Source organism: Colletes latitarsis, chromosome 12, assembly GCF_051014445.1.
Source record: "Colletes latitarsis isolate SP2378_abdomen chromosome 12, iyColLati1, whole genome shotgun sequence".
Lineage (NCBI taxonomy): Eukaryota > Metazoa > Arthropoda > Insecta > Hymenoptera > Colletidae > Colletes > Colletes latitarsis.
In genome coordinates this window covers 15,320,550-15,337,106 of record NC_135145.1, presented here as the reverse complement: position 1 = coordinate 15,337,106, position 16,557 = coordinate 15,320,550, and positions in this window count along the sequence as shown.

The following is a 16,557-nucleotide window of genomic DNA, read 5'->3' as shown; positions in this document are numbered from 1 at the left end:
TAGACACCCCGAGGCCCTTAATTTGGGGAGGGTCTCGAGGTAGTGCCGGACTCTTACCGGCTAAAACCCCACGGTGACCTTCCTCCGGCGCTGCGGCGGGGAGCCGGGAACTCTAGTGAGATATCACAGAGTCCTCCGCCGCGCCTAGCCTGTCGAGGCTCATCCCGGGGGGAACGACAACGTGTCCCTCCCCCCCTGATTTTTCCAACGCGGACGCCAGGTCGCCCGACGCCCGCGGCCCCGGCCCCGGGGCTGCCTTCGGTGCTCGGGCCCCCCGCACCGAGCACCTGCAGCCCCCAGAGGCAGCCCGTCAATTGCTCGGCCATCGACGTGGCTGCCGGAGGAGTTGGCTGACGGGCTGCTCCGCATCTAAAGGTTCAATTAGACTTCAAGGCCGCTGGAGGGGGCCAGGAGGCGAAGGTCGCCTTGCTCTGGCTCTCCTCCGAGCGCTTCCTCTCCGAGCGGGATGTACGGGCTGCTCGCGAGCCCGTTCGGCGGCCTCCTGTGACATGACTACCTCTCAGAAGGAGGCCACCACTTGCCATGTCCTCTCGCTGGCCGTCATCTGGCCAACTACTTTGGCCAGCGAGAGGTTCCTCCCAACTTCCTGCTCCAGGACACGGCGTTCATCTGACCACGCTGGGCAGACTTCCAGCGTGTGCTGCGTCGTGTCCTGAGGTTCTCTACAATGGTGGCACACCGTCGTCGCCTCCTTCCCGATTCGACACAGGTACTCACCAAAGCAACCATGCCCGGTAAGCACCTGTATCATCCTGTAGGGTAGCCTACCCGGTTTGTCCTGCCACTCTTGCCAATGTGGCACCAACGGACCGTTGTGTGGCTCCACCAGCTTGAATGAGTTGATGGAACCACATAAACAAAACAGTTCGTTGGGCACGGTGCCTCGTCGCTTCGACCGCTTGCCTCCTATCCTCTGGCTGCCTCCCAGCCTCCTGAAGCTCCCTGGAATGCTGGAAAACCAATTGGTTTCTCCAGGCTAGAAGCTCCAGTGGTGGAAAACAGGCCAGAGTAGTCGCCGCCCCGTGGGGGATGGTGCGATACCCTCTAACAACCCGGATGGCCAGCCGACGGTTGACGCGGCACAGCATCTCCGTGCTGCGTCGGTTGGCATCCAGTTGCGGGGCCCAAATTGGGGCCCTGTAGAGGGCAATTGAACGCACCACCTCCACATAGAGACGGCGGACTCCTACATCCGGCCTCCCGATATTCGGAAGAAGGCGGCCTAACGCGGCAGCCACCTTCTCCACGCGGGGGGCCAAGCGGCCGAAATGCTCGACGAAGAGCCACCGGCTGTCGAGGATCAAGCCCAGGTATTTCATATAGGCTTTCACCTCGACGTAGGTTGACACAACTCGGATCCGCAGGCCGGCCGGTGGTACCCCTCGGGGGCCAAGTCTATGAAAGAACATGGCCTCCGTTTTCTGGGGTGCCACCTCTAGACCCAGCCTGTGGATTTCGGCGACGATGGTGGTCACCGCCACCATCTGCGGCGCGCGCAGTCCCTCTCCAGTCTGACCCGTTGACGAGCACCAGCGTGTCATTGACCCCAAAACTGACCCCTGCGGAACACCGCGTACGACCCCCCTCCGCATCGTAACTCCGTCCCGGTCGGTGCAACTGATCCACCTGTCGCTCAGGTAGGACCCGACTATCCTCCTCAGGTATGGGAGCACACGATGAAAGTCTAGCGCCCCCATAATCGTCTCCCAGGGTAGAGTATTAAAGGCATTGACGTTATCTAGTGATATCGCCAGAACCACCCTACCCTGGGAGGTAGCCCCCTGAGAGAGGGACCGGACCAGCTGGATGGCATCGAGCGTGGACCGTCCCTCTCTAAAGCCGAATTGGCAGGGGGCCAAGTCGGATCCTACCATGGATAGGTGGTGGTGAGGCGGGCAGCCACTATGCGTTCCAAGAGCTTGTCCGCCTCATCCAACAAACACACCGGCCGGTACGCGGAGGGCGTACCTGCGGGCCTTTCCGCCTTCTGGAGGACCAGCCGCGCCGCCTACCAGGGCGAGAGGAATACCCCTCGGCGGAGGCAACCGCTCAGCAGCCACCTGGACCGCGGACTCAAGACTCCAAGGGCACAGGCCAACACGTGGCCAGGCACCCCGGCGGGACCCGGAGCAACCTTCCGACAGCTCATCCGATGAACGGCCCGGCTCATCTCCTCGGGGGTGATCTCCAGTTCCTGGGACCAGATGGTAGGGTCCCAGGGTTCTCAAGGAGGTCGTACCCAGTCCCGGTTAGACCCCGAGAACAGGGATGCTACCACCTCTTCTAAAAACTGAAGGTCAAGAGTCTCCGTCAGAGGGGGCGCCCATGGATGAAGCTTGTCCATTACAAGCTTATACGGGCGCCCCCACGGATCCCTATTCAGCTCCACGAGGAGGTCCTTTCATGCCCGTACCTTGGCGACTCAGATGGCGCGCTGGAAGGTCCGCTGCTCTATAGCGAACTCCTCGTAGATGCGCGCCATCTGCACCGCGATCGGGCGTCGACGACGTGATCTCCGAGCGCGAGTATATCTTCGGCGGGCGCGCGCACGCCGAGCGTTGCACTGCTCGATGTGCAGCGACCACCAATCACGCCCTGGCTTCTGGGAGGCTTAGCCCGGGGCATGGAGACCTCACAAACCTCTGCCATTTTGCCCCGGAACCATTCAGCCTCACACGCTTGACGTTGTCAACGGGTCCGTCCTCTGGCCCGTAGCAGGCTGCCGCTATTGCGGCTGCCTGCGTCACCGCCCACTCCACTCTTTTAAGGAACCATCGCAGGGGGGGGGGCTGCAGCATCCGCCGCACGCCTCCGACCCAGGGGCTCCTTTCGCGCCGGAATGGCCCTCACAGGAGTTCACAACCCCTGCCGACTAGACAACCAAACGCATGTGTGGCATCTGGTTACTTTCTTTATAGTTACTAACTATACGCCCACGCACCCGTCTGGTCGTTCAGGCGGCAGGGGAAGTGAACTCCTACGTGGCGCGTCTCCAGGTGGCCGATAGGGGTAGCCGCTGGGATGGGATGCGAGGATGAGGCCATCAACCTGAGAGGCCTGGTGGCCGAATCCTCGCATGGCATCCCGGAGGTCGGAGTGAAAGCTCCCGCGGACCAACCACCGGTATGAATGCTTTGCGCGTCTGAATGTGTGTGTGAGTGGCCTGGAGCATGGGATATTTGCCGCGGGTTTTGCCTAAGGCTTCAGGTTGGCCAGTTGGCTGCAGATGAGTCCTGGGGCTAACGTGGCTACGCGGCCAACGGCTTAGTGCCATGTCACGGGGTCGCGAGCGCCAGTGACCAGGCGCCTGCGGTTGAATGGGAATGCGGTGGAAGGTGTGCCTCCCACCAGCAGGGGCCTGAACAGGCAGGACGCGGCGGGGGGCTCTGTGATGTCTCACTAGAGTTCCCGGTCCCTTGCCAGGCGTCTGAGGATGGTCACCGTGGGGTTTTAGCCGGTAAGAGTCCGGTAATACCCGCCGGCCCGCACTTCGGGTTGACTCTGGGGTGTCCATGAGGATTTCCCCACGTACAAAAAGAAAAAAAGAAAAGTTACTAACTATACAGAATGTTGGGACAAGGGGCCAGAGTGAGGGAACGTACGCTACGCGGCCGTTATTCGTTGTATGGAGAATCATGTGGCCAAGACTCCGCCGTGAGTTAAGATGCGGATTAGCAAACCCACTTAAATAAATACCATTTAATCGCTTGAATGAGTTCACATCTGTGTATGAAAATGAAAGTCCTCGTCATCGTTCCTATTGACAACGATGTGTCGATGCATCGAATTGAAGTTATTTATGGTTAAAAAAACTAAACTCATGGCAGCACGCTGAGACGTTTTCTTATAGGGTCGAGCCTTGCATCTCGCTTACACAGTAGCTCGGATGGAATGTGCTCATTTGAGCATGCATAAACCAATCTTAAGGTTGCGCGCGCAGCGCAACACAGCGGCACCGTGTTCTTCCGCTTTCTTCGCAATGAAAGCAGAGATGCCAGAAAGGCACCGAAGGTACTCTCTCACCCTATGCCAGATCACGCGTACATGAGCTCGTGGAGTTTCGGAAAGTCAACAAAGGCAAACTGACGCATGCTCTCTTTCTCGATTCTCCGAAGTTGTCCGAAGTAATTTCGGACCGCCTCGTGAGAGTCGAGAGAGAAAGGCTCACATTTGCCTTCTCGCTCTTAACAACTGAAATCCGACCTCCCGTCTACGGCATACGATTTGGAATCTCGAGCCGAGATTCTCGACTGCCCAGACATTTTTACTTTCCGACCTATGTAGGCGCACATAAGCAAAGTACCCATAATGAAAAAAATTTAGTAAAATTTATTTTACGGAAATACACGTTTCAAGACCCCCTGATCATATTTTAATTATTGAAAAAAAAGAATATTATTAATACGATTGAGTATAAATGGCTGAATTAATTTAAATGGAACTTTACATTTAAGTTTTATGTTCTCATTTCAAAGTCCGATTAGTCTTTGACTATAATCAGCCCATGGATAATAATGATTATATCTCTTGTTTCATAGTTGTTCCGATACATAGGCGTAATTTATAAAAGATCTTTTAAATGTTTCATATAAATCTTGGGAAGAATTCAATTTTATGTAAAAATAATTAAATAAACTTTTTCTCTATCTTCTCTAGAAAAGAAAAACTTAAATGAAATCTTATACATTACATGCTTACTTAAATCGTATTGAAAACGAATACCACAAGTGTTTTAGAATACTGTGCAAAATGGTTTTACTCGCAAAGGGTTAATTGAGAAATAAATGCTTGGTAATTAAAAACAGCAGTAAGCAGCTTAACCGGCTGGGATTTTCGCTAAAACGAATTGAAAACTCGGTTCTTACAAGGGAAAGTTGGAATGGTACCCGATTTTGGGTGAAGTTTTACTGCAAGATATTATTAAAGTTATTGCAGCTACCTATCTTCAAAAATAGAACCAAATGCACCAACAACCAAAGTGGTGTGAATGATGAGGTGTTTGGCTACAAGTTCGAGCTTCTTTCGCTCTGCATGTTCGAACCCCGCTAAAAGAAATCTTTTTTTTTTAATTATATTTTAATCGTACACTAAATGTGACATTATATTTTTGTCTGATCTTCGAATATTTTTTTTTAAAGTTGAATTTACCAATTACATTTAACATGTGTTATTTTCAATATATGAAGTACATGAATCTGGATGGTATTTTTCGTAAAAACAGTCAAAACATAAAAATTTTAAACACCACATACATCTAATGAAAATTCTGTTTTCACAGAAATTACAAAATTTTGTATTTAACTCTGATGGAAAGGCCGCTTCATTTACATTGATATAATGTGAATGATTTTCGGATTTCGATTTACTTGTACCTTGTACTTTTTACCTTATACTTCCGGTAAAAAGGGTGTGGCGCTGCTTCGCTGCGGGGTGGGGCAGCTCGTGAGAATTTTGTTGGTGGACGGAAATGGAAACGAGGGGTCGCGTTTCGTCCAGATCTGCTAGTGGACTCATCAGTAAGGCTTTCTAGCTGGCCCTGCCTTAGACGACTGGGATATTGAGAAGTCGTTCGAGGAGTGTATATATAGCAACTGAGGGGTCGGTCGAGCGCTTGTGAGAGCGCGACACCTCTGGTGGCGAACATGGGAGGCGATGCCACAAGGGATATAACTGGCTAAAACAGTTTTATGATAGTACTTGCTAACTCATGTTACTGTTCTAAAATGAAACGTTATGTTTTGTACCTTTAAAAATATTCGACTATGTCCTTTTAAAATTTAAAATCCAACCCATACTTTGTATCACACTGGCAAACGGGATCGAGTTTTCAATTTGTCTTAACGAAAATCGCAACTGGTTAAGCTGCTTACCTGTTTTCATTTACCAAACATTTATTTCTCAATTAACCTTGTGCGAGTAAAACCATTTTGCACATTATTCTAAAACATTTGTGGTATTCGTTTTCAATGCAATTTAAGTAAGCATATAATGTATAAGAATTCATTTAAGTTTTCTTTTTCTAGAGAAGATAGAGAAAAAGTTTATTTAATTTCTTTACATAAAATTGAATTCGTCCCAAGATTTATATGAAACATTTAAAAGATCTTTTGTAAATTACGCCTATGTATCGGAACAACTATAAAACAAGAGGTATATTCATTATTATCCATGGTCTGATTATAGTCAAAGTCTAATCGGACTTTGAAATGAGAACATAAAACTTAAGTGTAAAGTTCCATTTAAATTCATTCAGCCATTTATACTCAATCGTATTAATAATATTCTTTTTTTTCAATAATTAAAATATAATCAGGGGGTCTTAAAACGTGTATTTCCGTAAAATAAATTTTACTAAATTTTTTTTCATTATGGGTACTTTGCTTATGTGCGCCTATACATAGGTCGGAAAGTAAAAATGCCTGGGCAGTCGGGAATCACGGCTCGAGATTCTAAATCGTACGCTGTAGACGAGAGGTCGGATTTCAGTTGTTAAGAGCGAGAAGGCAAATGTGAGCCTTTCTCTCTCGACTCCCACGAGGCGGGCCGAAATTACTTCGGGCAACTTCGGAATAATCGAGAAAGAGGGCATGTGTCAGTTTGCCTTTGTCGACTTTCCGAAACTCTACGAGCTCCCGTACGCGTGATCTGGTATGTGTGAGTAGGGCACCGGGTGCTGATTCTGGCATCTCTCGATGAAAGAATCTTTGGGGAATCTCGACATTTTCTCGGTTTAACTCATCGAGTTTATACGCGTGTGAAAACGAAGTGTAATATCAAACCAAAGAAATATATGGTGAGTTGTAATCATTTATCGACAACCAAAGGAATGGGAGCGTATAGTTAGAAATACAAAGCCTGTCCTGCATTCACGGTTTGTTATTAATAAAGTTGGAAGTAGACGATCAACGAAGATTTGAACCTAACCAGTTTTGCGAATTTCAGGATACTACAATTTGGCGACGAAGATGGGATGCTTGTCGCAAATTTTGGCGTAAAAGTGTACATCGGGAATGTGATACATGAGGATCGTACATAACCTAAATCGAGCACGTGTTCTACTTCATCGGGCATGAGCGTAAGACGATTTACACAGTCGATACCGCCGGTTTTTATAAAAGGTAAGTCTTAACATTTAAGTAAACATTTTGTTTAAAAATTTTCTATGAAGGCCTTTGTAAGTTTTGTCTCACATGCTTCAAAAGTCTTCATACAATTTTATCACTTATGCATGCATGCAACTTAATTTAATTGGTTGTTTCATAAAACAAATTTATAAAATAATGAAATACGTTTTTGGCAAGCCCTTTAAAATAATTCAGTTTATTCGTAATTTATCAGAAAAAGAATCTAAATGCATATTATCCAATAGACAAGATATAAAGACACACATATATAAAGATAAAAAGAATATTTTTATCAGTATCTTCATATTCTTAAATATATCAATATTCTTCTCACTTGGCCTACTTACTTTATTAAGCCCGATTAAATCATCAACACTATGTCTATATTTATTAACAAATCTCTTCGCATAGAACTTAATATTATTAGTCGGAGTACTCGTAAATTGAATCCCTGATTGCTTAACTAAAGATATAGTTACAGCTATAACATTCAGATTATTCGAAATACTTTTATCACTCATAAAATATTTTATGAAGTTGTATGCTAATTGAGGCTCGTTAAAGTATTTATGATCTGCTGGGACTTTATTAACTTTATGTCTTAATAAATTAATAGTCAATGTGTCTATATTAATATTATAATTAAGTAAAAATGTCACAATAATATTAATAATATTGTTTATTTTTACTGTGTATCTCTAATGTTTAAATTTGATTAAATATTTTAAAACTGTTATCATTTTTTTGTAAATATCAAAATTATTTTTAAATCTGTAATTTGGAAAAATGGAAAGGACTTGAATATAAGGGGAGAAACCACTGCGACAGATTGAAAAAATTTGAAATTTTTGTTTTATCTCTTTTCAATGCTTGGAGTTTTAAGAATGATCCGCTAAAATATTAAAGTAAAATTCGCAAAAATGACAACATTACAGAAAATTTAGTAGATGTGGAAAGTGTAATACACATAATGTTTGAAACTAACTGCTCTTTACTTTCGGATATTCATTTGAAACTTTTTTATTATTTCTGCTGTGGTAAAGGTTTTATGTGAATAGGAAGCATTTTGATCTAGACAATTGTGTGAATGAAGAGTATTTAGAATGTATTGATACACGACTAAAGTGGTCCAACTGGCAACTTATTTAGCCGTAATCCAATTTAACAATAGCTATTCAGAATTATTACAAATTATGAAGGTCCTATCGACACAAACAGAACATGCTTTGCCTTTTTGCTGCTGAGTGAAAACACAAAACAATGACACATGACATTCGGTTGAAGGAAAAAGGAGATATAAATGAAGGAGATGAGGATGATCTTTCTACAAAAGATACGTTTTTGGGTCTTGAAATGGGTACCCTTTAGAAAGTTTAAATGCTCCAATGTTATTTCTTAGATTAATTGGTGCAAAACTTTTTAAACACGTTTTTCTCAAAACCATATTTTTGAAACTGCGTATCTCAATAATGCAGTCAATTTTCATCCGATTTACTTAAAATTTCGTATGGTGATTCCTAATACTATTTTCTTCAGTTGCACGTTCGAAATTTTCGATGGAATAATTAGTTTCGACGTGGTGTTAAAAGAAATATTGATTTGATTACAATTTCTTGAAAATATTTCCTTCAAAGTTCCATCATTTTATAATATATAATCATTTTTAAAAATCCGTACGTGAAACTGAAGCTACTGTCTTACAGTTTAAGGAAATTGCATGATTTCTGGTTTCACAACTTGCAATGAAAAATTACGCGTCCGGCCGTTTCTAATAAATTTTTGGAAGCCTCTCATGCTGGTTCCTATCATGGTTATAACAATTAATATTTTTATACGAAATTTTTACTAGAAGTAGTTCAAGAAATGTGCTTTCGAAGACATTAAACATTTATCAGAAAAAGTTTCACAGTTATGCCCAAAAAATTGTTGAAAGTTGCCTTCATTTTCAACTGCCACAGTGATTTCATCCCTTCATGTCATCTTTTATCTTAAGATCACATTTCAATAGAAATCGTAAGTAGAGTTCTGTGTAAGACAATTTAATTTATTTTGTATAATAAGAGTCCTCTTCGTGCCTTTATATTCACATTTTGTATCACCAAAAATTCAAAGTACGGTTCACTTTTACTGAAGAAAGGTTCAACATCCCAAACATTAAGTGTAATTGATCCATTACTTGGATATTTATCTAATGCATTAGATAATGTAGTGTTATATAATAATAGCATGCCAATTATCTTAAATATCGTGTTATTAATTAAATTACTTTTCTTAATGTGTTGAATATTCTTTCTTATTCATTATCTCTGAATTTTAAAATTAGACAGGCAAAAAAAATTTGTCTCTTCCTATTATTTTATCAATTTTTTTCACAGGGTAAATAGATTCGTCATCCTCTTCTTCATTTGCCTTATCTTCATTTTCTTTGTTTCTTTCTCTTTTTGAAATTTGAAAATTCTACCCTTTTTCTCCTAACTTAAGCCAAACACTAAATCTCAATTCATCTTTCATATATTTCATATTACTTCTCAGTTTTTTTTTTATAAATGGATTTCTGTAATCAAGAAGGTAGTCCAAAACTCTCATGAATCATTTTTTTTCATATTACATATTTGGGTACAGTGTTTCATTTTATATGTAGATTCCTTACATAAATGTGGTGGGTATTCAACATTTTTATTACCGCGTGGCATATTTTTATTAATTGTAACAATAGCATTATTTAAGTAGTATTAAAAAAAAAGGATAAAGTGGAACTTAAAATGATGTTTAATTATTTTCTTCGGATAGTGAAATAGATTCCATTGAATGTGTTACGTATGTCGAACGTTTCGTTCCCCAAATTTTTCTTGCCACTTGCGTGCATTAGGAAATCGCCCTGCTACTTATCTAACCTTTGAAATGGGGGTCACTTCCGTCGCGATGCAGCAGCCCGTTAATTAATACAATTCGGAGAATAGAGCAGCTCGTTAATTAATACAATTCGGAGAATAGTGCACACGGTGATTTCTAACGTACTTTTGAATCCATCCCACACAGATTTTTTGGTATATAAACCCCGTGATTTCATTACTCAGGGGATCATACTCGTACCGTCACGTTTAGTGTTAACGTCTCTAGTTACGGTTTTTGATAGTCAGTTGTATTTCGGGAGATCGGGCTACAGTAACCTGTCGTATCAATGTTAAACCATATAGAATCCGTGAATCGGTGTAACTTCTATTGCGGCCTTTATTTTCAACTGACATACCCCCGCATCGCCAGTGCGTCAACACCGAGCAGAAACATTTTAGGTATTTATAATTATTCCTTGAATGCGACATAAGATACACGAAACATTTGTATTTTACTTGTTGGCTTAAGAATATATCCACTTTCATTATTAAATCAGAGTTATCCAACTTCTTTACCCTATAATTATATAAAGCGATTATTATTAGTTAAACGTTCCCACAATAATATAACCTTACCGCTCGGGTTATATTATATTTAATAATTCAAAGTTACGAGTCCTATTAACATATCCTGAATCCAAATACAAATTCTTCCAACCTAGTGGCTCCTCGATTACGCATCGAGTTCGTCTGCGCGCCTTCCAACCTCCTAGCAGCTCCCCGATTTCGCATTGGGTTCGTTTGCGTCGTTATCAACAATCCTAGTGATTCCCCGATTTCGCATCGGGTTCGTTCACGACGTTTCACCTTCCTACGGCTCCCTGGTTTCGCACCAGGTTCGTCCATACGTGACTCCATCCCAGGAGGCTCCCTGATTTCGCATCAGGTTCGTCCGTGCACCTAACTAACAAATTGATACCATATTCCATACTCTCTCTCGCACTCGCAGGCCACGCGCTCTGCACGGCCCTGGCTCGTAACAGAAACTGGTGACAGCGGTGGGATTTAACTATTTTAGAATCGCTACGTAATTTTTGGGTTTCTTGAGAAGTTGTAATTTCTCTTATTGAATTTAGACGATATACTAGTTTTCGCTAGTTAAGTCAACCAGTTAACTCTTGTTAAGAATATACTAGTTTTCGCTAGTTAATACACATTGTTAATTGAATCTAAATATACTAGTTTTCTCTAGTTGAATTAAAATAAATTATTAGAAATGACAAGTTCACAAGCAAATATTTCGTCGAACGATATTATGAACTTGACATTATCGCTTGCAAATTCAATGTCACTTTTGACACAAAAGACATGCATACAGAACGTTACATCGACGATACCGACTTTCGATGGAGAAACTCCATCTTTATCGCGTTTTGCACAAAGTGTGGAGGATGGGTTAACATTGATACCTGAGGGTTCGGAAGCCGATTATCTGGCGATTGTTCTGACTAAACTCATAGGTCCCGCACGAAGGTGCACCTTAAAGCATAAATTCGTGAGTGTTAGCGAATTGATTAAACATTTAAAAAAGAGATTTGCGCCGGGAAAAAGTTTGTCGTATTTCCAAGTAGACATCGCGAGTTTACGTATTCGCGAGGGTGAAAGTTTGCGACAGTACGTCGACAGGACTAGTCATCTGGTTTATTGCGCGCGCGGAGCCATTCGAGAAAGATACCGGGACAACGCCGAAGATTTCATCAAGGAGATGGAACGAGATGTTTTGGAAAATTTCATCGAAGGCTTACCGGATCGTATTTCTTGGAAGGTGTCGGCACAATTTAGAGACATACGGACTCTTGAAGATGCTTACGACGCCGTGCTGCATATAGACAAGAAACTAAGGAATCGAAGACAAATGCCCCGGAACGAATCACCTGCACGGTGGTCACGAAAGGACTGGCTCGCCGAGTCGTTATGACCGAGGGCGGCATGCTAGAACATACGAAGGTCAAGAGGATCGAGAGGAACAACCACATGCGTCGGCATGGCCCGTGCGACAAAGGAGCCCCTCGATTTCCCCTTCGAGGCGTTCTTACGATTTTCCTAAGGATGAAGGAAATCATTATTCCATATTAAAAAATTCCGAAAGATATCGCGAACCGAAATTATACTGTTGGTATTGTGAAACTACGGGACACGACGGTAAATCCTGTAGAAAAAATCCGCGTAATCCAAAAAACCGACGCGACTCGCGGGACTCGTCAGCCGAATCGAATGGGTCTTTAAACTTCAATCGCGCTCACCGTACCGGCGACACGATGAGCGGCAACGAAACCCGTCGTCAAAGAACAGTACACTTCGAAAACGACTCCTTATCAAAGAAACACCTGCCCCACGTCTCGAAACCAAAGTCCCAGAACTGAAATTAGGAAAGGGAACCTTTTTAATCGATTGCGGTGCAGCCATCAACTTAGTACGTCTCGATGTTTTAGGAACAAAAGCAATAATAAATTCTCGCGAAGAAATAGAAATAACAGGATTAACCACGACTCCAATTTACACGTTAGGAACCACAATTCTGCATATTCACGATACACCCGCATTTTTCTACATAGTAAGAACTCTTGCAATAGACGCTGATGGACTCATCGGAAGCCCATTTTTAATGCAAGAGGGTGCCGAAATTTCTTATTATCATGGGACCATGGTATTAAGGGACAAACCTATTAGACCATTACGTTTTTCAAACCACAAAGATTTGTTTTCATCTTTAAACTCGCAAACTCCGACTAAACACCGGCTCGAAACTCGTACGATACAACAAATCGCGGTAAAAATAGCAAACCCGACAGTAAAGGAAGGATATTTACCACGTATTAAAACTCACGATCAACTGTACGTAGGGGAAGCAGCTGTAACAAATAACAACGGAAAATGTCACGTCTTAGCAACGAATACCAGCAGCGAAGACCTCGACGTAGAGATAGAACCACAGATAATAGAACCGTACGATTTTCTAAGCACATCGGACGAAGACCTTTGCTCATATGCAGAACAGCCAACAAAATTCAGGACCACCGAAGATAGGATAGAAAAACTCGTAAATACACTAAATACCAATCATTTAAACAGGGAAGAACGAGCATCCGTCATTGATTTAATAAAAGAATTTCCAGACCGATTTTTTCTGCTTGGAGACAAATTAGGAAAAGCAGCCGATTTTAATCATTCGATTCACACCATAGACGAAATACCAGTAAACACAAGACAATATCGATATCCGCCTGTGCATCAGGACGAAATACAAAGACAGGTTAGCGCATTATTATCACAAGGCATAATTACTCCGTCAAAATCACCCTACAACTCACCTTTATGGATCGTACCGAAGAAAGCTGACTCACAGGGAAACAAACGTTGGCGCATGGTAATAGACTTTCGCGCATTAAACGAAAAGACAATCTCCGACAAATATCCATTACCACAAATCACAGAAATTTTGGACCGATTAGGAGGAGCAAAATATTTTTCTGTTTTTGATCTCGCCAGTGGATTTCACCAGATAGAAATGAATCCAAGGGACAAGCAAAAAACAGCATTCACCACACCGCATGGACATTATGAATTTTCAAGAATGCCTTTTGGCTTAAAGAACGCTCCACCTACATTTCAACGCCTCATGGATCAAGTTCTCACCGGATTACAAGGAACAGACCTCTTCGTTTACCTGGACGACATTGTCGTTTACGCTTCATGATTGCAAGAACATAATATCAAAGTTAAAAAATTATTGAACCGCCTTCGGGAACAGGGCTTAACCCTTCAAACTGACAAATGCGAATTTCTACACAAAGAAGTTGCATATTTAGGACATATAATTTCCGAAAAGGGGGTAAGACCGGATCCAAGAAAATTAAAAGCTTTGCAAGACTTTCCCACACCGAAAACGCAGAAGAATATTCAACAATTTTTGGGCTTAGCAGGATATTACAGAAGATTTATACCAGATTTCACCGTGAAGTCAAAACCGTTGATCAATTTACTAGGAAACGGTGTTAAATTTAAATGGACAGAAGAACAAGATCAAAGTTTTAATCAATTACGTAAAGAACCTTGTCAACAATCTATATTGCAGTATCCGGATTTCACCAAACCCTTCATCGTGACTACAGACGCATCCGAATACGCCATAGGAGATGTACTTAGCCAGGGGGAAATAGGAAAGGATTTACCAATAGCATATGCATCTCGAAGCCTTAATAAACCTGAAAAGAATTATTCGGCAACAGAGAAGGAATGTCTCGCAATGGTTTACGCAGTAAAGTATTTCCGACCCTATATTTATGGAACAAAATTCACCCTTGTCACAGATCACCGTCCCTTAGTCTGGCTACATTCAGTTAAGGACCCGACCTCCAGGCTAATAAAATGGAAATTACGACTTTCAGAATACGAGTATCAGGTTATCCACAAGTGTGGAAAAACGAACATGAACGCGGACGCGTTATCGCGCAACCCTCCATCAGTCTGTCTACCGCTCATTCCACGGGAGTCAAAGGACGATCCCGACTTCCGGGCTCAAGTACCACCGACTACCGATAAGCAATTCATAGGTCACCGTATACAACAGTTACGTCGAGATAGGGAAAACCGACCCAAATACCGGGAGGCTAGTAGTAGCTCGGACGAAGAACAAGGCCCCTCTTATGGAAAAATTCAACACTCGCCGATAATAGCTAGACACCGAACTCTACCCAGCTTATCGCACGAAGTAACATTGCCAGACGAATCTCAGGAAATCATAAACAACTTACTGCCAGCAGCAAACTCTACAAGGAACACACTACCGGAGGAAGATAACAATTTACCCGATGACCTAATGTCCTTTGAAGAACCACTTGAAATTACCAATAATGAAAATACAATTATGGAAAATCCTCGTAAAAATGTATTCAGTACTCCACAGGTAACATCGCATGTTACAGACGAAATTTTACAACCAGCCATAATTCTGCAAGGGTTGCAACCGAAGCAAGTGCAGAACGGCTACCTGACGCCTTTGACCGCACGCCTGACCCTTACCTACCATACGCGTCCGACACAGATGTTTTAACCGACGAAAACGAGCACCGATACACTGCGTCAAAACAATCTTACAAAATAACTGTTTCTTCGAACACCCTCGCTGCGGAAAACGGACATTACGCGCACTTCATATCAGCAGATTGCAACCTAATATCCACCATAGGAAAAGTATTACTGGACACCGAAATAATTAATAAACCGGATCTTTTGGCAGCGCAACCGAAAAAGGGACACGTATTGACTTCAGACAATGGATTGTTTAAAACCTTCAGTATAGTAATTTCTGACAATTTTTACGACAATATTACGGCAAAAGATGTATCCCATGGGTTAAAGACTCTCAGACATACCCTGGACCAAAATCAAATAAATTCCTTTCGAATATCTGTAACAGGAGATTTACACAAATTACCAGCTAACAAATTTTACAAAATATTAGAAGAAGTTTTTACCGAAACAGATCAACAAATTATTCTATGCAGCTATGCTATCACCACACCGTCCGAATCGGATAGATTGGACATAATTCGCGAAGCCCATGATAGTTTAATTGGAGGGCATAAAGGGGTAACAAAAACATACAAACGCATTCGATCAAAATTCCATTGGCCAAAAATGCGCAACGAAATTCAAGAGTACATCAGGACATGCCAAAGTTGCCAAGAACAAAAATTAGTTCGAGCAAAGACTCGCCAACCCATGTTGATCACCGACACACCGCTGGATACATTTGACAAAATATCACTGGACACCGTGGAACCTCTTCCGATCACGCCTAATGGAAATAGACATATTCTTACCATACAGGACAATCTGACGAAATACTGCGTGGCAGTTGCAATACCTAATATTCGAGCCGCGACCATTGCAGATGCCTTCGCACGACACTTTATCGCAATCTACGGTACACCTCGTGCAATACTAACAGATAAAGGAACTAGTTTCATTGGAAATTTAATGACGAATTTGGCAGAAATATTTAAAATTAAACAAACAACAACTTCCGGATACAAACCACAAACTAATGGATCATTGGAAAGAAGTCACATCGTGCTCACTGAATACCTCAAACATTACATGGATAACTACGAAGATTGGGATTTATTAATTCCTTTTGCAATGTTCTCATATAACACATCCGTTCACGAAGCAACAAATTTCACACCATACGAGTTAATTTTTGGAAAAGTAGCTCGAGAACCCAGTTCGTTCCCAGATAAAGAAAAATTAAAATCATATGGAGATTATTTACAAGACTTGATTTCACACATAACTACAATCCGTAACATTACTTCGGAGAATTTAAACAAGGCAAAAACCCGTTCAAAAGATTATTTCTATAGACGGTCAAACCCAGTAAATTTCAACGTAGGTGATTTTGTTTACGTACTTCTAGAACCTCGTACAAATAAATTCGACCCACACTACATTGGACCATACAAAATTCTAGACGTAACAGACCGAAACAATGTTGTCATTCAAACCGACAGTAA